Below are 23,653 nucleotides of genomic sequence, written 5' to 3' on the forward strand. Positions count from 1 at the left end.
GGACTCCCCAAAAACCTAGCTCTGAAAGCAAAGGGGCTTTCATCCATGAGACTCACCAGACTTCATACAAAGAAGCAGTTCTTAATAAGCATGTGAATGTGAGCAATCACTTTTGCTCTCCCCGAAGGGCTCAGTACAGAGGCAGCAGACAAAAACACCTATTGCCCAGTCTTTCCTTGAAAGGACTTAACTGCATACTTTATGAATTGCTGCCTGAAGGTCTAGCTTCTAAAATTAGCACACATCTAGAGGCTGGCTGTGATCTCCCTGGAAAGTGCAGAATCTAGCAGACACTTTCTCCACCTTCTTCCTCTCTGTCACACCAAGAAGAATACCAAGTCACCAGTATCTCCCTGGAACTGTTGATACACAGGTCTGGAGCCTGAGGGCTGCTGCCTGAGGGACAGGCCTGGATTGCCTGATTCTAGTAGCCCACAGGGCTTACATTCACAAGTCTCACCAGACTGTAGCAAACAAAGAAGCAGTTTTTAAACAGATGTAGGAACATCCCTTCACCGCCCCATACTATATACCAGGCCCAGAACAAAGGAAGCAGGCAAGATGGCTGTCTCCTAGTTTTCCCTGAAAGATGCTTAACTATATACTTTCCCAGCTGCTGCCTGAAAGTCTAGCTTCTAATCCACCTGAATCTATTGATATATGATAACTGTGATCCTCCCCTTTGAAACACTGCCAGGTCTTGGCACACCCTCAACTACTGGAAACTGAGCAATTACAAAGGTGTGAGATACAACCAGAAGCTCTGGTAGAGCTGATTTAAGAGGATCATTTCCCACATGAGACCACTCTGTCAATACTGGGAGAGGTGGTGTTTTTATCTAATGCACAGAAACAACAAAGATCGTAAAAGACTACAGTGGACAATTATACACTAACAAATTGGAGAACCCAGAAGTAATATATATATTCTTAGAAACATACAATGTAGGAAACTGAATCATGAATAAATAGAATATCTGTACAGATCAATTAATAGCAAAAAGATTGAATCAGTAATCAAAAAACCTCATAACAAAGAAAAGTCTAGAACTAGACAGCTTTACTGGTGAATTCTACCAAACATTTAAAAAGAATAAATGTCAATACTTATCAAACTCTTCAAAAAAATTGAAGAGGAAGGAAAACTTCCAAACTTATCTTACCAGGCCAGCATCACCCCAATATAAAAGCCAGACAAGGACACTGAAAGAAAAGAAAATTACAGGCCAATAGCCCTGATAAACATAGATGCAAAAATCCTCAACAAAATGCTAACAAACTGAATTCAACAGTATAATTAAAGGATCATAAACCATGACCAGTGCAAATTTATTCCAGGGATGCAAGTGTGGTCCAACATCCACAAATCAATAAATGTGATATAGACAATAACAGAATGAAGGATAAAAATAATGTGATCATCTCAACAGATGCAGTAAAAGCATTTGATAAAATGCAAAATCCATGATAAAAACTTTTAACAAACTGGGAATAGAGGAGCATACCTCAACATAGTAAAAGCAATATACAGAAACCTACAGCCAATATCATACTCAATGGTGAAAAGCTGAGAACTTTCATTCTAATATTGGGGAAAGGATGAGGATGCTCATTCTTGCCATTTTTATTCAGTATAGTATGAAAGTCTTAGCCAGAACATTTAGGCAAGAAAAAGAAATAAAAGATATCCACATCAGAAAGAAAGAAGTAAAACTGTCTCTACTTGGAGGTAGCATGTTCTTACATAGAGAAAACCCTAAAGAATTCACCAAAAACTCTTAAAACTAGTAAACAAATGCAGTAAAGTTGCAGAATACAAAATCAATATACAAAAATTAGTTGTTATTCTATACACGAATAGTGATCTATCAGAAAGAGAAATCAAGAAAATAATACCATTACAATAGCATCAAAGGGAATAAAATGCTTAGGTATAACTCTAACCAAGGAGGTGAAACATCTGTACACTATAACACTGATGAAAAAATTATAGATGATGCAAATAAATGTAAAGATATTCCATTCTCATGCATTGGAAGAATTAGTATTGTTAAAAGATCCATACTACCCAAAGTTATCTACAGATTCAATGAAATACCTATCAAAATTTCAATAGCATTTTTTTAACAGAAATAGAAAAAAACAATCCTAAAATTTGTGTGAAACCACAAAAGACCCCTGAATAGCCAAAGCAATCTTGAGAAAGGAGAACAAAGCTAGAGGCATTACACATACTGATTTCAAACTATATTATAAAGTCATAGTAATCAGAACAGTATGATATTGGCATAAAAACAGACACATAGATTAATGGAACAGAATTGAGAGACCAGAAATAAACCCATGCATATATGGGCAACTGATTTTTGACAAAGGAGCCAAAAATATACAATGGAGAAAAGGTAACTTTTTCAATAAATGGTGTTGAGAATACTGGACAGCTACATGCAAAAGAATGAAACTGGACACTTTCCTTACACCATGCACAAAAATCAGCTCAAAATGGATTAAAAACTTGAACATAAGACCTGAAACTGCAAGTCCTAGAAGAAGACATAGGGTTTAAGCTCCTTGATTGGCCTGGCAATGATTTTTTTTTTGGATATGACTCCAAAAGCAAAAGACAATAAAAGTAAAAATAAACAAATGGGACCACATCAAGCTAAAAAGTGTCTGCATAACAAAGGAAACCATCGACAAAATGAAAAGACAAGGTATGTTTGAAATGGGAGGAAATATTTTCAAACCACATATTCAGTAAGGAATTAATATCCAAAATATACAAGGAATTCTTATAACTCAATAGAAGTAAAAAAAAATAACACAATTAGAAAATGGACAAATGACTTTAAGAGATTCTTCTAGAGAAGAGATGCAAATAGTCAACAGGTACACACAGGTACAAGATCATTAGTGATCTTGATCACTAATCATCAAGAAATGCAAATAGAAACCACAATGAGATATATCCTCACACTTGTTAGGATGTCCATTATCAAAAAGATAAGAGATAAAAAATGCTGGCAAGGATGTTTAGAAAAGGGAATCCTTGTACACTGTTGGTGGGAATGTAAATTAGTATAGGCACAATGGAAAACAGAATGGAGGTTCCTCAAAAAATTAAAAATAAAACTATCATTTGATCTGCAATTCCACTACTGGGTATATATCCAAAGGAAGTGAAATCAGTGTCTCAAAGAGATATCTTTTCTCTCATGTTCATTGCAGTATTATTCACAATAACCAAGGTATGGAAACAACCTATGTGTTGAGAAATGAATAAAGAAAATGTGTTATATATGTACAATGGAATATTATACAGCCTTTAGAAAGAAGGAAGCCCTGTCATTTGCAACAAGAGGATGAACCTTGAGGACATCATGCCAAGTGAAATAACTCAGAGAGAGAAAGAAAAATACTACATTATATCACTTATATTTGCAATTTTTTTTTTTTTTTTAAGTTGAACTTATAGAAACAGAGAGCAAAAATTGGTTGTCAGGTGCTAGGGGATGGGGAAATTAGGGAGAGGTTGGTAATAGGGTAGAAACTTTTGGTTACAGTTGTTTAAGGTGTGAGGATAATGCATAATATGGTGATTACAGTTGATAACACTGTACTATATAATTGAAATTGGCTAAGAAGATAGAGCTTATTTGTTCTCACCAGAAAGGAAGAAATATTAAATATGTGAAGTGATGGATGTCTTAACTCAATTTTACCTCAATAAAGCTGAAAATAACATTTTAATCCTCATATTACAAATTACTTTTATATCTAATGTTGCTGTGCCTTTAAATTTGTGTGTGTGTGTGTGGTACGCGGGCCTCTCACCACTGTGGCCCCTCCCGTTGCGGAGCACAGGCTCCGGACGCACAAGCCCAGCGGCCAGCCGCTCCGCAGCATGTGGGATCCTCCAGGACCGGGGCACGAACCCGCGTCCCCTGCATCGGCAGGCGGACTCTCAACCACTGCGCCACCAAGGAAGCCCTAAAATTTTTTTATAAGAGCAAAGTATTCATAGCCTTTTTGAAATCAAATAAAATTCTCTATGAATGTGTTTTATTTTTGTGTCCAACTCTTCTAGTATACTTTGTGTTATTTTACATCCCTAAAATATTTGTACATTTATTGGTTTTCATAAATATGTTCCCAAATTGCTTTGTGTTGCTAACAGTTCATGCTAGTGGGTACAGCCTATGAGGGACAAGCAAAATGATGAATGATAACTTTTCAGCTGCTAAAAGGATGCTAATAGCAAGAAGAAATTTTTACAACTTAAAATTATCCTCCTAGTAAAATTACAAAAACACATTATCTATATTTTAAGCAATGCTTGAGGTTACTTTTCCTCAAGGAAAGAAACACTATCATTTTTTGTTAATTATGTTGAGAATTAATGGACTCATAAAATTTTTTACCTGTTAGGAAAAATTTAGAACTGATTACAGAGATAGAATGAGAGTTAATATATAGTTTTAAAAGGGCAATAAAATTACAAAATTATTTACTTATATAATTTATGGCTAAGAAGATGAAAAAGGAGTAGACAGGTAAGAGAACAAGAAAATGAAAAAGGAGTAGGAAACAACTTGATTTCAGTTTCTAAAATAATTAAGGATGCATTTAAGTATAGTGAAATATGTCATTTGAAAGTGTTGTTTTCTATTGGGTTTCGACCTAAAGTCTGTCCACTTTTAGCTACAATACAGAATAGCACTAAATTTCTCCAATTGTATGAGCTTCAACTACCAATACAATTCTGAAATAGATCTGAATTTTAGCTTTAAGCAATCTGCTTGCTTGTTTGATTGTACTTTTCATTATACTGTTCCCAGCCAAGACTTCTCTTTTAAGTTACAAAACATTCTGGTGGTTTTTATTCACAGTTTACATGATTGGTTTTAAAGTGTTGCTTCAAGAATGATAGTTTTCATGTAGTTGTTGCTAGAAATTTTCTTGCATAAGAGATGTCAATTTTTAGCCTGATTCACATTTCCACAATAAGTTAAAAATAAATATTTTAAGCATTTACTTACATTCCTTCATTTTATGTTGAGGGACACTAATGTTGATTACTGCATTGCTTATGTGTGGGGTAGTGTTATTATATTGTTCACTATCAGGTTCATTGTGGAGATATCAACATTATATCAGTCATAGTCTTTTTCCTTTCAGATGGTATAGAATTAAATTATTTTGCACATTTCACTAGTTTCTACTATCTCAAACTTTTTCTTTTTTAACCAGCTCTGTTTCCTATTAAACATATCGACATCACAAAAACTTGATATGATGCACTGAGAAAGGCACATCATTTTTGTGGTATTCTTGTCCAAAATGCATAATCTCATTCCAATGATCAGAAAATAGTGACAACTCCACATTGAGGGACATTCTACAACATAACTGATTTACTCTTCAAAAACATCTATCACAGTAAGGAAAAACAAGGAAAGGCTGTGAAACTATTACATATTGGAGGAAACTGAAGATAAATAACTAAAGAAGTCCTCAAGTTCATTCTCTATGTCTGCATCTTTATTGCTGTGCTGCCCCTAGGTTCTTCAGAACATTTTTTTTTTTTAGATTCCATATATATGTGTTAGCATACAGTATTTGATTTTCTCTTTCTGACTTACTTCACTCTGTATGACAGACTCTAGGTCCATCCACCTCACTACAAATAACTCAATTTCGTTTCTTTTTATGGCTGAGTAATATTCCATTATATATATGTGCCACATTTTCTTTATCCATTCATCTGTCGGTGGACACTTAGGTTGCTTCCATACCCTGGCTATTGTAAAAAGAGCTGCAGTGAACATTTTGGTATATGACTCTTTGAATTATGGTTTTCTCAGGGTATATGCCCAGTAGTGGGATTGCTGGGTCCTATGGTAGTTCTATTTTTAGTTTTTTAAGGAACCTCCATACTGTTCTCCATAGTGGCTGTATCAATTTACATTCCCACCCACAGTGCAAGAGGGTTCCCTTTTCTCCACACCCTCTCCAGCATTTATTGCTTGTAGATTTTTTGATGATGGCCATTCTGACTGGTGTGAAGTGTTACCTCATTGTAGTTTGGAGTTTCATTTCTCTAATGATTAGGACATCACATCTTCTTTATCCACTCATCTCTTGATGGACACTTAGGTTGCTTCCATATCTTGGCTATTGTAAATAATGCTGTCCTGAACATTGGGGTGCATGTATCTTTTCAAATTAGTGTTTTCATTTTTTTCATGTAAATACCCAGGAATGGAATTGCTGGGTCATCTGGTAGTTCTATTTTTAGTTTTTTGAGAAACTGCCATACTGTTTTTCATAGTGACTGTACCAATTCACATTCCCACCAACAGTGTACAAGGGTTCCCTTTTCTCCACATCTTCGCCAACATGTGTTATATGTGGAATTTTTGATGATAGCCATTCTAACAGGTGTGAGATCGTATCTCATTGTGATTTTAATTTACATTTCTCTGATGATTAATGATGTTGAACATCTTTTCATGTTCCTGATGGCCATCTATATGTGTTCTTTAGAAAAATGTCTATTCAGGTCTTCTGCCCATTTTTTTAATCATGTAGTTGTGATGTTGAATTGTATGAGCCGTTTATACACTTTGGATATTAACCCTTATTGATCATATCATTTGCAAATATTTTCTCCTATTCAGTAGATTGTCTTTTTGTTTTGTTTATGGTTTCCTTGCTGAGCAACAGCTTTTAAGTTTAATTAGTTCCGTTTTGTTTATTTTTGTTTTTATTTCCTTTGCTTTAGAAGACAGATCCAAACAAATATTGCTATGATTTATGTCAGAGTGTTCCACCTATGTTTTCTTCCAGGAGTTTCATGGTTTCTGGTCTTACATTTAGATATTTAATCCATTTTGAGTTTCTTTTTATATATGATGTGAGAAAATGTCCTAATTTCATTCTTTTACATGTAGCTGTCCAGATATTCCAGCACCATTTATTAAAGAGACTGTCTTTTCTCCATTGAATATTCTTGCCTCCTTAGTCATAAATTAATTGACCATAAGTGCATGGGTTTATTTCTGAGCTGTCTATTCTGTTTCATTTGTCTATGTGTCTGTTTTTATGCCAGTACCATACTGTTTTGATTATTGTAACTTTGTATTATAGTCTGAATTCAGGGTGCATGATACCTCTGGCTCTGTTCTTCTTTCTCAAGGTTGTTTTGACTATTCACTGTCTTTTATGTTTTCATATAAATTAAAAAAATTTTTTTTTAGTTCTGTGAAAAATTCCCTTAGTATTTTGGTAGGGATTGCACTGAATCTGTACATTGCTTTGGTAGTATGGTTGTTTTAACAATAGTAATTCTTCCAATCCATGAACATGGTATATCTTTCCATCTGTTTGTGTCATCTTCTATTTCTTTCATTAACATCTTATAGTTTTCCAAGTACAGGTCTTTTACCTCTTTAGGTAGGTTTATTCCTAAGTATTTTATTCTCTTTGATGTGATTGTAGATGGGATTGTTTCCTTAATTTCTCTTTCTGAGAGTATTTTATACTGTTTTAATAGTGAGCACTGTTCCCTCTAAAACTGGGTGAGTGGTATCTGAAGTTGATACCCGCAAACATATGAGCTCCTTTAAAATAGGTGATGGATACAATTTACTAAACACCAATCTCTACATTGAGCAAGTTATACATTGAGCAAGAACTTTTCTGGAGATTTGGGCATTGGTCATGTCTGAACAGTAGTGCTAGTCACCAGTAATAGTTCCAGTTTATGTTTATTCTATCTGCTAGATTAGGTAAAGAAAAATCCATTTCTCAGAAGACTATACATTAGACCAAATTGAAGTCTATTCATGTGGGCACACAACCTTAATATTTAATATTCTCACAATAACAGCTTGCCAGCTTATCTTTCTCTCCTTTCCTAAATATTTTTTTCTACCTTAGGCAGAAAACAAAACAAATGTCCCTTAGTATTATCTTTAACTACCCAAAGTTGACAGGATACTTTATCAAATAAAATAAGTGAAAGTATTACACTTTTATTTGTCATTTGAATGATTTCTCTTTCTTCTTCTCCCACCAAATCACCACCTGTTCAGGTGAAAAATAGGACACCAATTGATTTGTTTATTCCGGGACATTAGCTATCCAGAATCAGCTTAATCCAAAGGTTCCCAAATGCTGCTGCACTTAGAAGTACCTGGGGATTTTGTAAAACCCTGTTGCCCAGGTTGCACCACATTACAGCTAAATTAGAATGACTGAGGGCAAGAACCAGGCATTAATACTTTAGAGAAACATTTCAAACAAAACAATGAAAGTCTTTCTGTTGTAAAAGAGTTAAAAATTCTGAATAGAATGAAACAATCTTTAAAAGATTTTGCTGAGCTTACAATATATTAAGGCAAATCCCAGAAGAAGGGACCCACAAAGTCAGTAATATACAAAAAATGCTCAAGCTCATTAATAATGAGGAAAATACAAATTAAAACAATAATTACCTAAAGTTTCACACCTGTTAAATTGGCAACAATTTAAAAAATAGCAAGAACTAATGGTAAGATGTGGGGCAAAGGGAACTCTCGTTCATTGCTGGCAGATTTGTAAGTTGGCACAGCCCTTCTGGAGAGCAATTTCATACTCTCTAGTGAAGTGGAAGATGCACATGTATTATAACTCAGCAATTGCATTTCCCCAAGAAATGGCCACATGTGCCCAGGGAGACGTTCAAGAATGTTTATGGTAGCATTGTTTTATAATATTGAAAAATTGAAAACAATCTGAATATTCATCTAGGAGAATAAATCAAGAAGTTGTTTTATTCACACAGCACTGCAATATATACACACTAAAATGAACCTCTTGTAATAATATGGATAATTTATTTTAAAATATTGACTAAGAAAGCAAGTTCCAGATGATCATAAAGTATAATATCTTTAATATAATTTTAATGCATGCAGAATAAATTACATGTTGTTTGAAGACAACTCCATATGAAAAAATATATAAAACTTTGCATGAGTATTTAAATGCCAAATGTGGAGTAAAGGTTATCTGTAAGCAGGAACATTGGAGATGAGGTCTGGGAGGAATAAATTGGAGACCTCAATTCTATTTTATTTCTTAAACTTGGTAATAGACACACAAGTGCAAATTATATTATTACATATATTTTCTGGTGTCAGAAATAATTTACTAAACAATAAATTGCTTTTTGTACACTTACTGAAAATTTCGTGCTTCAATTTTGTACTTGTAGTTTTCAACTGGGAATCTCCTAGCCTAAGTGGACAATAATTTCTGAACCCCTGTCTTTTAACATTATTTGTAACCTGCAGTTATGACTGCCTAAAAGAAAGTTTTAATGCACACATTTTGGGTCAGAATTGCTGACAGTTAAATCCTTTAACCTAAAATTGTTTTTCAAATTGAGTAAGTAAAGATTAATGTTTTTAGACTGTTGCTATTTGCTTTGCTCCATACCTCATCTAAAAGTTTGTGGATACTGTTTCTCTTACCACTGCTAAAGAGAGAGACACCCGCCTGAGAATTAAAGAATTTCTCAGTTGTACGTACTCACACAAACAGTGAATTAGTTATCATATAGTATCTGCCTGGAAGGTTTCTGACTGACACTCCAGGGGGCCCACAGGGTTTCTCAGGACCTCTGCCATTCTCAAAGTTATCACCCCAGGTGATTCTGCCTTAAGTGTTTTAATCCTGGCTTTCAATTCCAGTCTACCTTATCAGTTGGACATCCCTTATAATTGTTCTCTGTTCTGTTTCTGTTAATGATTTATTCACCCCCATAGTTTTAACCAAAATGGTAAAATTAACCATGACTGTTAATGCATTTCTTTACACACTACTCCCTTTGTAGTATAGGTACCACCTGGCATACTCCACTGGGGGTGGAGGGGAAATCTTTCTCTTATTTCCAACTCCCAAAACGTTTAATTTCAAGGATCATCTGGAAAAGCACTCTGATAATCTAATGTACTCTTGCTTCCCTTTGACATTGTAATGTCATTATAAAAATCCTCTATACTGTTAGGTAGGCCAATGCCATGTCTGCCATAAATATGGGTAGTTGTTCCAATGATAATGGAGTTTGAAAAATGACACTAAGTGGCATAGTAAAAAGCATCCAGTCTCCTAATATTGCTGCATAGAAAAGGCTACAAAGGACAAGAGACAAAATCCTATTATAACTGAAGAGACGTGTTTCCCTATCACTCAGGATCCTGCAACCTGCTACTAATGATACTATATTATAGAGTAAGAATTCCATATGGTCCTTCAAGACACTTTCTTTGTTATGCTCTTAAGGTTTCTAACCTCCTATTAAGTCCTAATTGCTCTAGAAAATCTTCTTATACACCACCTGACACCAAGTATAGGTGAGAAGTCTAGCTATATCCATGAATCTTTACTAACAAATATGGTAAAACAAATTTTGCAAGTTAAGTTTTTTAGCTGAATTATTTTCTTAGTGGTCCCATATTTTAGGCCTACTTTAATCATCATAATTTGCAAGTTTCTCATTTACATATAATTATTCTCTGAACCTTCTCAAAAGTAAACAAAACAAAAACCACTTTTAATTGATATATATGACTGTTATTGGTCAGAATTTTTATTACCAAAAAAGAAAAAAAGAACAGTAGTAGAAAGAAGTTATTAAAATTACAGATATTTCACAGAATTTTTCAGTCTGAGAAAGTAAATTCTAGACTGAGATTCTAGAAATGACTTTCTAACCCACACTGTAGAATTAGTTCTTTCAAAGAGCTGTTTCCTCTGTCATGACAGAAAGCTACAAATCAGGAAGCCATTCCACTCCTGCCGTTTCAGGTCTTTGTAAAAATTGGCATCAGCACAAGATATATGTGGTATCCTAGTTCTTTTTCCATTTATCTAATCAGAATTTTCCTTGGATGCATGTAATTGGTGGAATCTAAAATTCATATCTGAGCCTTAGTAGAGATAAAGGGAAATGATTTTTTTAAGTGTGGGGGAGTGGTTTGGGGGAGATTCTGTATTGGAAAGGCAAGTAAAATAGGGCCAAGTAAAATGTAAAGAGAGGGACCAGATTATATAGGTAACTACAGTCTTTCTGATTAGATGGTCATCAAAACAGATCTCCACCACAATTCCCACCTTTGACCGTTCAATATCAAAACAGCAGTAACAGTACCTTTGAATGTAATATTGATATATTACAACTGCCCACACATAAATAAAAATATTTTCATCCATTCCTCAGAAGGCAAGGTCCCAGTTTCATCAATCACTGAATACAGTTTCAAGTCTAGGATTTCTAATTAATGGCCTTTCCTCTGTAATTTATTCACAGACCTATCTCAATAATCTCTAAACTCTGTATTTAAGAATAAATTTAACCCCAACCAGTACATCCTATATAAATAAAAAGTGGAAGAGTATGTTGAAAAAAATTAGCTAATATAACTAATCCATGGGTTATTTCTATGACTTTCATTTCTTCAACCTTTCACAAGGTCAAAATTACTGTTTATACTAGCTTTTCTTGTTTTCTGGTTTAACATTCCCTTTGCTTTCAGTCACCATTTCACTTGACAAGGACTATTTAATTGGTTGGATGTCTAAACTTCCCTAAAATTTATGAACATTTTTTTTAATATTACTACATGGTATTGTTGTTATCATGCATTAACTTTAACCACTACATGTGGCATTTCTTGTAGGTGCCTTAGATCTTCTATGCTTGCATCTTATAACAGCAACAGTATTGCTCTTTGTTAATCAGGAGCAATCATTCCAGACTTAAGGAATCTCTCTTTTCCTGTTTTTCTCAATGACATGGGAAGCCCAAATGGCCATTTTGATGGTTAATTGTATGTATCAACTTGATTGGGTTAAGAGATGCCCAGATATCAGGTAAAGCATTATTTCTGAGTGTATCTGTGAGGGTTTTTCTGGAAGAGATTATCATTTGATTCAGTAGACTGAGTAAAGAAGACACCCTCAACAGTGTGATAGGCATCATCCAAACTTTTGAGCGCCTGAATACAACAAAAAGTGAGGGAAGGTCAAATTCTTTCTCTCTTTCTGAGCTGGGATGTTCATTTGCTTTTTGCCCTTGGATGTTGGAGCTACTGATTCTTAGGGCTTTTTGGCCTCGGACTGACTGACACCATCAGCTCCTCTGTTTCTCAGACCTTTGGCTTTGAACTGAATTGTACTACTGGCTTTCCTGATTCTCCAGCTTGCAGATGGCAGATTGTAGGATTTCTCAGCTTCCATAATCACATGGACCAATTCCTGTAATAAATTTCTCTCTCTCTCTCAATCTCTCTCTTTCTCTCTCTCTGTATGTGCACATATATATATATAGAGAGAGAGATAGATAGATAGATAGTAGATAGATAGTAGATATATATATATATATCTCCGTTGGATTCTGTTTACCTGAAAAACCCTGGCTAATATAGCCATTTAGTAGTCACAGCTTATAAACTCAATAGAAGTATGTTTTGAATCCTCTTATGGAAAGTTTTATTTTTTCCTTATTATTGTAAGACCTCGGAAATGGTGAAACTCGAAATATCATATATAACAAAATCAATATTTTGAAAGTTGGCCAGGAATCCTGATTGGAAGATGCCACTCTAGCTTGTAATCCTTGTTCCCTTGGGTCCATGTTTCTAACTCTGGGAGAAATAGCACTACATATTGATCTTTTGTTCAGAGCCTATATACCATGGCCCAAACCCAAATTATTGCCCCCCTTATAACATCTTAACTGAGTATTCTGTGGAAACTTCCACTGTTCTTTCAGGCCAGCAGTTTTTGAGTGATGAGAAATATGGTAAACCTAATAACCTTATACACATGAGTTTATTTTCTTCCTTCTCTTTCTATAAGGATAGTTTATCAAAGAAATATTCTGTGGGATATATAAGCAAATGAGGATTCAGTAAGGATGCAAATAGTGGCAGAATGGTGGACAAGGAAGGAAAGTCCACCTCCATAATCAATCCCTATACCAATAAGGGAAAATAGGGCTCCTTCCATGGTGGAAGATACTCAACATAATCAACCTGCCATTGGTAGGCAGGCTGGTCCCCGCAAGGTATGGTACCATGTGAAAGGCTCTGGATTGCTGATGGTTAGCTCCAAGTGAACATCAAGTTGTAGTGATAGCCAATTCAGCCTTGGTTAAAGAAAAAAAAATATTAATGATCCCATCTATTGCTTCCATTCTTGCTACACCCAATTTGTCCATTAGCTCATTTAGCAAGAGTGTGGTAGTTGAAGAAATGTCTCACTAATATCTACAGGGAAGATCATTTTGTCCTTTGATTATTGGGAGGTTTTTTGCAGTGGGTATTATTTGATGACCATTCACTTGAAACATGTGTATTCTCATTCCAGGTCTGCAATGAAAAGTTCTTCATCCGCATACATTTTTCCCTTAACTTCCTTGGCATCAATATTACAGTCTTGGTTCTTCCAAGTTCCCAGATATGTTTGTGAGCCCAGTGATGAAATGCTCATGGGATAAAGTAATAATTACACAATAAATGCTGAATCAATAACAGATAGGATGAATGAATGAATGGAGCAAAAAATTCACTCAAATTATATACCAAATAGGAAGCATGCAATTCTAAATGCAACTGGTAGATCTGCCACAACTTACTATTTAACTTTAGATATGTCTTTTCATAGTAACTTAGGCTCTTCATATTAGATAAAATTATATAAGAGTATCCAGTATATATAGATACAATAAAAATAATTTGGGGAGAAAAGAGAATGTAAGCTAAATTTACACCTTTCTAATATTATATTACTAACAAAAAGTGGGTTTATCAGTATTAGGATTTTAGAGACAAAAGTTTTTGCCATGTTACAAAGGAAAATAATTGTTCTTAAGTTACATCAACAGCCCTAAAACCATAGTAATCAGAGACTAACTCTTCAAATGACATCATTCTTGACATTGTTAATTATATTACTGCTTTCCACTGAAGCAATGTATTTTAAATACATTTTGAAAATACTCATGATTTAATGCAGTGCACCATCTTTACTTAAAAACAACTTTTATTCTGAAGAGTGTGATTCAGAGAAGGGTACTCAGTGCCAGGGATGAATATTGTTTGAGGGGAGATTAATCATTAATAATGGCAGGTACTATTACCCAGTTAAAAGAATCCCTTACAAACTACTCATTAATTATAACTTATACAGAGTTTCCCTTTCGTAAATAGTTTCTATAGCTCTTTGTATCTCTAGAATATTATTCATGTTGCAATATATAGAATTAATTGAATTGGAAACTAATTAAAGTAAATGAAATGCTATTGTAAAGACTGACTGCTTCACTATAATCTTATTGATCATGATTGTCTTCACATTTGACATCACCATCCTTCACTCCCTTTGTCTTAGGTTCACAGTTATGTCATTTTAGTTATTTTATTTTGTTGTTTTCTGTTGTAAAACTTAATTAGCTGTGTTTTTAAGTGTGTATAACTCATTAGAAGAAGCAGTATTTGTGTTATTTTTCTGCTAACGTTAGTGATGTGTGGTAAGGCTCTAGCTATCTGTGGTAATTGAGCATAAAGAAGCCACTATGTCAGGAAAATATTAGATCAGATTAATCAATACTGAAACACAAGGAGACTATAGCATGAAATGATTTTGACTGGCATCTAGGATAATTCATCTACATTTGTTAAGTAAGCAAAATTTGCAGTAAACAATTTTCTCCCATAAATGGGAAGATTAATTTCAGTGTTAACCAAATCTCTTTCATATACAGGATGAATCATTTTTTCTTTGGTTAAGAGTGCATTAATCATTGCAGATGAGTGTCTGTTAGAGTCTAATTAGTAACCAGATAATGCTTATAATGTGTTTTCTTCAGACTCATGCAGCTTAATTTTCTACCGTGATCCTACCATGTGTGTATTTCATTGTATAAAAGTAAATGGGGCAAACTAGATAAAAAAGCAGCTGACAACAAGAGTTAGCTATTAATATCAATGCTCAGCTAATGAAATATCACAAACTTATACACTTTATGTGTATCATCTCCCATATAAGTCTACCACACCAGATGGAAATAAATCACTCTTTCAACAAAAAGAAGAAGCTTAATACTTGAAATTCTATAAGGAACCTTTTTAGGAGTGAGATTCCAACTTATTAATTGCAGATATAAAGACACTATAATCTATGCCAGTTAATGTAAATCTCTCTGGAATTCAGGTTTTAATTAGACTGGTAAAGATTCAACCCTGCACTATTTTCACTATAGAATTTCTTATTTATTAATCACTTTCATGAGTCAGTATTCTGTTTTGCATTAGTTATATGTTCTGTAAGTAAAATCTATGCTTACTTCTGTATTCATTGTTATTTTGCATCTAGCATACATTAATAAATAAAGTAGCAAATGCCATGACTTCTTCAGGCGGATAAAACATGATAATCACCATAATTCATGAAGAACCAGGATTCTTAGTCACTTCCCTATTCTGAGATGAGTGTTCTATTCATTACAAACTTAACAAGTAATAATAGCAGAGGGCAAGAGTTCCATTTCACAAGCTTTCATTCTATTTTGAGACTAACAGGCATTACATTTCAAAACTCATGGATCGATCCTTAGGTTTCAGAGTAGCATTACCTGTAATTCTGGAGAGTCATGAAATGTACTGTTTCTTATTCTCTAAGACTCCAAGTCTTGTTCTTCCTATTCTTGTTCTTACTGAGTAAAAGTATCAGCTCTACAGTTGATTTCTTCCCTCCTTAATATGCATGAAAGACTCAGAAAGAACCAGAATATCATGAAATGATTTTATCTTCTTTTATTTTTATGATAATTTCAAAATCCATGTTTATAATGCATTCTCCATTATAAAATATAGTTTTACAGACATTATTTTACTTTGTTCTCACACCTATCATTAAATGATAAGGACAGGTATTACTAATTCAATTTTAATAGAACATGAGGCTCATAGAGCAAAATTAATGAATTTGTCCTAAACTGAATAATAGCTAGTAAGTATGAGAGTTAGAATTTCAACCCAATTCTCCAAGTTTTCCATCTAGTTCTCTTCCTTTTGTAAAATACAGAGTTTGGGTTTTTTTGTTTGTTTTTGCTTTGGGTGGTCATCACAAAATAGTTTCATCAAATTATCACAGGCTTTGAGGTAGCACTCAAGTTTTTAATCAATTGCTTAATCATTTGAAATAAAACAATGTTAATTAAGTAACAAATAAATAAATATAACTACATGACTACATAACTTTTATGTAAATTCCATGAAATATTATCTTATGTAACTAAAATGAAACTCTGAACTTTTTAAAAATAGTGCATATATTTTGTTATTTGGTATTTTCCTAAAAGTCATCACAGTAAAATGAGAGTTATGCCTAGTTATGCCTAGTGTGTATAGGTGAGGACATTTTAGGATTTGTCTAATAAGTGAACATTGCTATCTGAATGAATAGCTCACCCATATTGGCATCTAAACTTGTGGCTTACGGGAAATCTCAGCACCCATAATTTCATAATTCATTCAATTAATTTTTGTATTGATAGATCCTTCATGTTTGTGTAATACTAGATTTTCATGTGCTAAGTGCCTTGTAGGTGCTAGGAACATTGCATATAGCACAGAGACACTTCCCATTTCTCAGATACAGAAATTGAGGCTTAGAAAAATAAAGCAATTTACCAAAATTTCTACAACTAGGAATGTAAATGAACACAGATTTCTCTGACTTTAGAACTCTTGGACTTGCCCTGTATCTTACAGTGCCATCACTGAAGTCATTTATTCTCTCTCCAGCTTCTTCTGGACAGTGTAGAGCTGAAATGACGAGAAGTTAATGTGGGGATTTAAGCAACAATGCTACCCTTTCCTTCAGCTGCACGTTTTTATCCCAGGGCAATTCTGTATTATTGACACGTTTCCTAAGTCTTCAAGAATATTTATGAAAAATCTTTCATGTTATAGAATGTTCTAGAAGACCAAACAATGTAGCTACTGTGATATTTTGCATACGACTTATGAATCCTTTAGGAAATTCTTAAACTTGTCCATAACCTAAGAAAAAAGTCTTAATGATGTTACTTTACAGATGGAAAAAGCTAAGGCCCAGAGAAGTTAATGAATTGATTAAAATTACTGTTACCATTGACAGAACCAGAATTCAAATACTACTCTCTTTGATTTAGATACATATATTTTTAACCAATTTGTTTCATTGCGAGTGATCTTAATTGTAGAGTGTCAAGCCTGATGGGATATTGTTTGCATCTGAAATTTTCATTTTCAATAAAATAACTTGCTAGCACAAATGTGCTTTCTAAAACTGTTTGTAGATATGCTATAACATCTTACAGCATTGATAACAAAAGTCTGTTCCCTTCTTAAAGTTCATTTTAGGTTCATAAACAAGTAAACCATTTCAGGAATGCTCTCGGGAAGTGATCACATCCTAACACACAATTAAAAATATTTCAATAAAAAAGTATATGGGTAAAAGAAGTAGAAACAAGACAAATCAATTATTTAAATTCTTTAGCAGAAACAAGTTAGATAACTACAATTTTTAAGAATGCTTCCTATTTGTCACGTAAATGAGGGAATCCCCCCTCCCATATGAGATAAGAGATCAAAGACATCTTTTAGAGGATGTCAAGCAATTTTAGGGAAGTTTAACCAGGGAAGTTTAACCACAAAGAATTACAATGTCAAAGCCGGTAGAAGAAAAGCAAATCCTTCAGGTATGAAGTGTCACTGAGGAAATACCATACCCACTGTCAGAATTACTTTGCCTAGAAATTGTGATCAGGGCTGTCACTTGTTTATTTACAAAGCTGAGGTTCTGGTGTTCTCAACCTTCTGTCAATCACGTCAGTCAAAAGTTTTTCTCACTTAACTGAAAGGTCTTTTATCTTTCATTAGCCACCCAACCATATTCCTTGAAACTTCTTGAAGTGCATTCTATGTGATAAAGAAGTTGAGGTCATCATATTCTAGAAGAATTTCTTCTAGCATCAAATCCTATCATGCATTGCCTATACTATTTTTTCTAAGATTTTTTAAATTATTATTTTAGTTGGGGCTCAACATCTGTGCTACTCAGATGAGGAAAATATGTAGCTCTATTTTCTATAACAGATATTATCTTTTTCTAAAGTCTACATTCTGGCTAAAAATTCAGGGAATAAGCAAAGTTACAGTTATAGATAAAATCTATCTTTTCATTTAAAACTGTCTCTTCCAGGTAATTTAGTATCTATCTCTTTCTCTCTCTCTCTCTCTTTTTTCCTGAGCATCGTATGGCTCTTGTAACTGAATCCAGTGAATTAAATATTGCTTGATTAATAGACTCATAATCAAAGTTATTCTATAATAGTTTCACCATTTGCCAAATCAAAACTTCTCTAGGGGCAACAAATGATGATTTTCAGTGCTAGAATAAGGAGATTCATAGTAGGATTAAGTTTTAGTGTCACAGAAAATGCTTTCATTTTTCAGATTGTTTTTTTTTTTCCTACTTTGTATTATGGGTAAAAACTTGACACTCTCTCAAAAGTGTGTGTATCTCTTCCTTTACTCTAAGTGGTATAATCTCATCAAAAGCTCAATTTGTGTAGCATCTTTTCAGTTGTTTTTGGTTTAATATATTTTAATAACATTGTATATTATTCTACTTGTCTCTTTTCCTTTCTTCACGTAAAGTATGAGTTGTCGTTCATCATCTATGAATTATATAAAAAATAAAACCTCTAGATATAACCATATGCATATAAATTAAATTTTGAAGATATATGAAGACCTTTTTAATGTACTTGCCTTATAAATTCATGTATAAGAAACTTATATGTTACAGTCTAGTAGGTAAACAAATGACAAATTTAAAATTACTTTTCAAAAATGCATACTTTTTGTAAGTATATCAAATGTTATAGCTGTGAATATCAATAGTCATGAAGTTTATGTAGAGAAAGAATTAATTTCTCAGATCACTTTACTCAGCAGAAGTGATTTGATTCTCATGGGTGTTAAGATAAAATAATGTTGGTAAAGCATTTTTAGATTCACTCTGTAAGTGTTATAGATTTTAAAAACTGAGGATCTCTGCAAGTGGAAAGAAAAGGGAACATGCTGGTGGTGAAGAAAATCAGGAATTGGACTGTTCCTTCTATGCATAGCATCATCTGCTACTTTTGTGTCAAGTCCCATTTTTTCATTCTCTCTCATTTTTTAAGCTCTCTGATATTTGGGCTTCTCACTTGAGAAGAAATAGTTAAGAAATGGTCAGAAGATTGAAGATTTAGAAAATAATGAAATTTTTTTATGTTAGAAAGACTAAAAACTCAGAAGATTGATATAAGTATGTAGACAATGAGGGAAACTTGAAATTTTCAAATAACTATATTTTTGTTCATTTTAAGGTGTTTGTCAATTTTCCTTCTCCTGGCTTCTTTTCTCTTCAGTGTAAGAAATTGAAAAAGTGTGTGTGTTTGTGTATACATGTGTACAGTGCATGCTTTTCTCAAAGGATTACAGTTTTCCTGATATGATTAAATCCTTAAGGCATTAAATGACTTTGTATGGAAAGCAGAAACTGGCTATATAAGTATATGCTCACACAGCAAAAACATGGTCATTCTTTAAATGTGAACTTTTAGTTGAATAAAATATGAATTTGATTTTTAAAATAACTGCTAAATCTTGTAAGATCTGTTTGTGTGAATTGTTAATCGAGTTATTTCCAATGAAGACAAGAAAGATACAAATGTTTGTCTATGTTCTTCTTCCCTCCTTACCGACATTGCATTAACACAGGCCATGAAGGTATTTTACATCTTGATATTTAAAATAAATAGGTACTATGCTCTAAATTGACTATCTGGAAACACTCAATATCAGCTCAATTATATAGTTAATAAGTTTAAATCCTTTGGTGAATATTAGGATTAATCACCACTTTTTATATTACATTAGAGAAAATAGGTGTAGATAAGATATTCTTAAAAAGAAAAAAGTTCCTGCAGCCTGAGAAATAGCTTTTCTGTGGCCTTGGAAGTGAAAGGATTTATAGCGTGGTGGAAAGAACTATCTCTGCCTACCTTGAGTATCTTGTTTTGCTCCAACAAGTGAGCCTTTACTGTTAATTTTTTACAATGTTGACTTACATTCAATGAATTCATTAGAACATGACTTAATTTACACAGATAATATTTCTGGAAGAAAGCTGCTTGACCCAAACTGACACTAAAAATTGCAAAATTGCAAAAGAGCACTGTTATATAGTCAGTAATTTTGTGCCTTCTTGAGGCGCAATGGAATTTGTATTATTCTATTAATGTATTAGATGGCAAAGTATTGTGCTCATTACTCAGTGTCACTGTAGCTATGCCAACAGAATACAATACACATCTACATTACCAAACTAAGCACCCATCACAACAAGAAATCAATGAAAAAAATCTAGAAATTAAAGCAATTTTCTCACTGCCCCGCCCCAAAAAAGAGAAAGACTGCAACTAACATCCACTTCTAATTAATTAATTAGCCAACCAAGAAAAGCCATTTATCAGTAATGAGTTAATTGAATCATTTTGATCAATGGCTGAAAAAAAGTGTGTTCAGAAAAAATCAACTGTTTAAGATAGCTTTTTGAGGAGAACAATTAAAGACTTGAGGCCATTGGGAGCAATATACGTAGTCAAAAACAAGGCAAATTATTTGAGATGGTTTTTCTTAGCTCTTGATGAGTCAACAATTGTTATCAATCCTTCTCAGTTTTTTTTTCAAGGGATTGATGCTGAGTTTGGAGTGACTGAAGAATTAGCCTCCATCAGCAGTCTGCATTGCAGAACTACAGTGGAGATTAGTTTCAAATTTGAGATATCACAATTCAGTACAACCTGAGGTGAAAACTGCTAAGATGTGTTACAGTGGGTGGTGATAAAAACATGTGTAGAGCAAACAACAAGGCCCTACTCTGTAGCACAGGGAACTAAATTCAATATCCTGTGATAAACTATAATGAAAAAGAATATGAAAAAGAATGTGTATATATATATATATATATATATATTACTAAATCACTTTGCTGTAGAGTAGAAATTAACACAATACTGTAAATCAACTATACTTCAATAAAATAAATTTTTAAAAATATGTGTAGAGCAGAAAAAGGTTTATTTAGACATAATTACAAAGCTTTTGCAAACAGATGGTTATTAATTGCATTTTTTCATCAACAGGGATTTTGATGATAATATTTAAATCCATTATGTGTTATGGAAACAGTAATGTAAAAAGTGAATTTCATTTACTCTCAGAATTAAGCATTATTTTAATTTTTTGTATGGTATGCTAACATGCCTTACTACACAGAAATTCTATGGGTTAGCTAAAAATCCTTGAGCTCAAAAAAAATCACAATGTTTAGAAAAAATTTGGAAAAAGCCTGAAAACTAGCTTTTATTGCATAACTCATAATGTCTCTTAATGAGTCAACCTAAAATTACAAACAATGCCTATATGCAAAACTTATACTGGAGAAAAGTAATTTCAATGACAACTGATTTTTTTTCTGTATCCCAAGTACTGTCAAATTGTTTTATATACTTCCTATGCCTCAACTATTAAAACAAGAAATGAGATCTCTATTGTCACACCAATTTGCAGGAGATATATTCTCTGAGTTCAAATTATAATTTAATACTGTTTTTTTCATATCTTGATGCAAGTACAAAGGAAATTTTCATATTTCAAAATCCATTTAACTGTGCAATTGAAGAGCTTCTACCTTTCTTTGTTTGGAAGTGATTCATCTGCAGTGTAATGACATGATAAAAGGAGAGTATAAAGAGAAGAATCTAAGGCAGTTCTATGAATGCTTTTCACATGATGAATATGCTCATTATGTGGCAGTGTTAATCTATGTGAAAGACATTGTCAAAGGTGAAATACATAAAATCCCATCCAAGTCTAGTACTAACACATAAACATTTGCAATTGTTTTTGATAAATGAGAACAATAATTTTAAAAGCAAATTAAGTGAAACGTTTTCTCTCAAAAAAAATTCCATTCTTCTCATTAAAAGACACATAGTACAAAAACATTGTACTCCACTATTGGAAAATCATTTTCTGTCTCATACTGGTATGAGTACCTACCAAATCATGGCCTCCAGAGCTACATTATGTACCAGCTTATCCATTACAAAAAAGTTTTTCAACTCCTGTATCATAATTGTAGTGGTGGTTATATAATTATTTGTCAAGCTTGTTGAATTTTACACCTAATGTTCATGGAATTTTTTGTATGTAAATTATTTCCCAATAAAGTTGATTACAATGCTTGAAATGTTTTACATGTAGAGCATGATGTTTTCTTTGTAGAAGGGTTTTAAATTGCAGGTGAACTTATTTTATTGGCCTATTATCTGCTTTAATATTTTCTATGTCTCCATGTGTCAAAGCCCATAGAACTGTATGACACAAAGAATGAACCTTAATGTAGACTATGAACTTTAGTTACAAATAATGTATCAATATTTTATTAAATTTAATAAAGGTTACACATTAATAGAAAAATATTAATAGTGGGGGAAACCGTGGAGGCAAGAAGAAAGTTCGAGGGGTTTATGGAAATTCTTTAATATCTGCTCAAATTTTTGTAAATCTAAAATTATTCTATAATAAATTATATTAAAAATTATATATATATGAATTAGCTCATTTGTTAAACATGTTAAAAATATTTTGTTTTTCCATAAATATTCTGGAGATTTGTTCTATGATGTAAGTAACTTAAATAGAATCCATTTGATCTGTTTGAGTCTTAAGATATATTAGGTGTGACTGAGCAGCATTTATTCTAAGGATAAATATTCCCTACTACTGAGGCAAGACCTTACTGGGCAGCTTATTGAATGCCCGATGAATTATCTGATATTCCAGTCTGGCTGGTGGTAACAGACACTGTTCCTAGCTCTGTGTAAGTACTAGGTCCTGTTCCTTCTAATCCTTTTGTATGTTCTTTCCTTGGCTTCTGGTAGTTTCCTCTCACATGCACATTGATCAGTTCTCTGATGACTACTCAAGGAGACCCCCAGTGGGTCTCATCTCTGTTTCCTCAACTTAAGATGTATGCCAAGCTTCAGTTGGATTCCCTTCTTTCTTTGCTGCGGCCTGAAAAGTTTCTCAGATCAAAAAGCTGGTGCCATCTTCAGGGTTGCCTCATTGGTTTTCCATCCTCAGGAATCATCATCTTTCACTGCCTGATGTCCAATATCTTGAAAACCATTTCTTATTTTGTCTCAGATGTCTTAGGTAAGGGTTAAATCCAGTCTCTGTTCTCTCCATGATGGTCAGATGTGGATGTATGCCTAGTGATTTTTGATTAAGTATCTGGAATTGTGTATAAAAATTGTAACAGCTCAGGATGATGATTTTAACTCTTCCTGCAGAGTCCATACTTTTCTTTTGGAAGGTACTGGATGTAGAGGCAGCTCAAGTTGATCAAATTAAGAAATTAGTGATTTCAAAATTAGATCTTTCTGGTCTGTTTTTTATTAGTGCTTACTCCTATATTATATCCTGCCTTAATTTTT

Source organism: Aethalodelphis obliquidens, unplaced genomic scaffold (assembly GCF_003676395.1).
Source record: "Aethalodelphis obliquidens isolate GAN/ISIS:26980383/991018 unplaced genomic scaffold, ASM367639v1 scaffold8, whole genome shotgun sequence".
Classification (NCBI taxonomy): domain Eukaryota; kingdom Metazoa; phylum Chordata; class Mammalia; order Artiodactyla; family Delphinidae; genus Aethalodelphis; species Aethalodelphis obliquidens.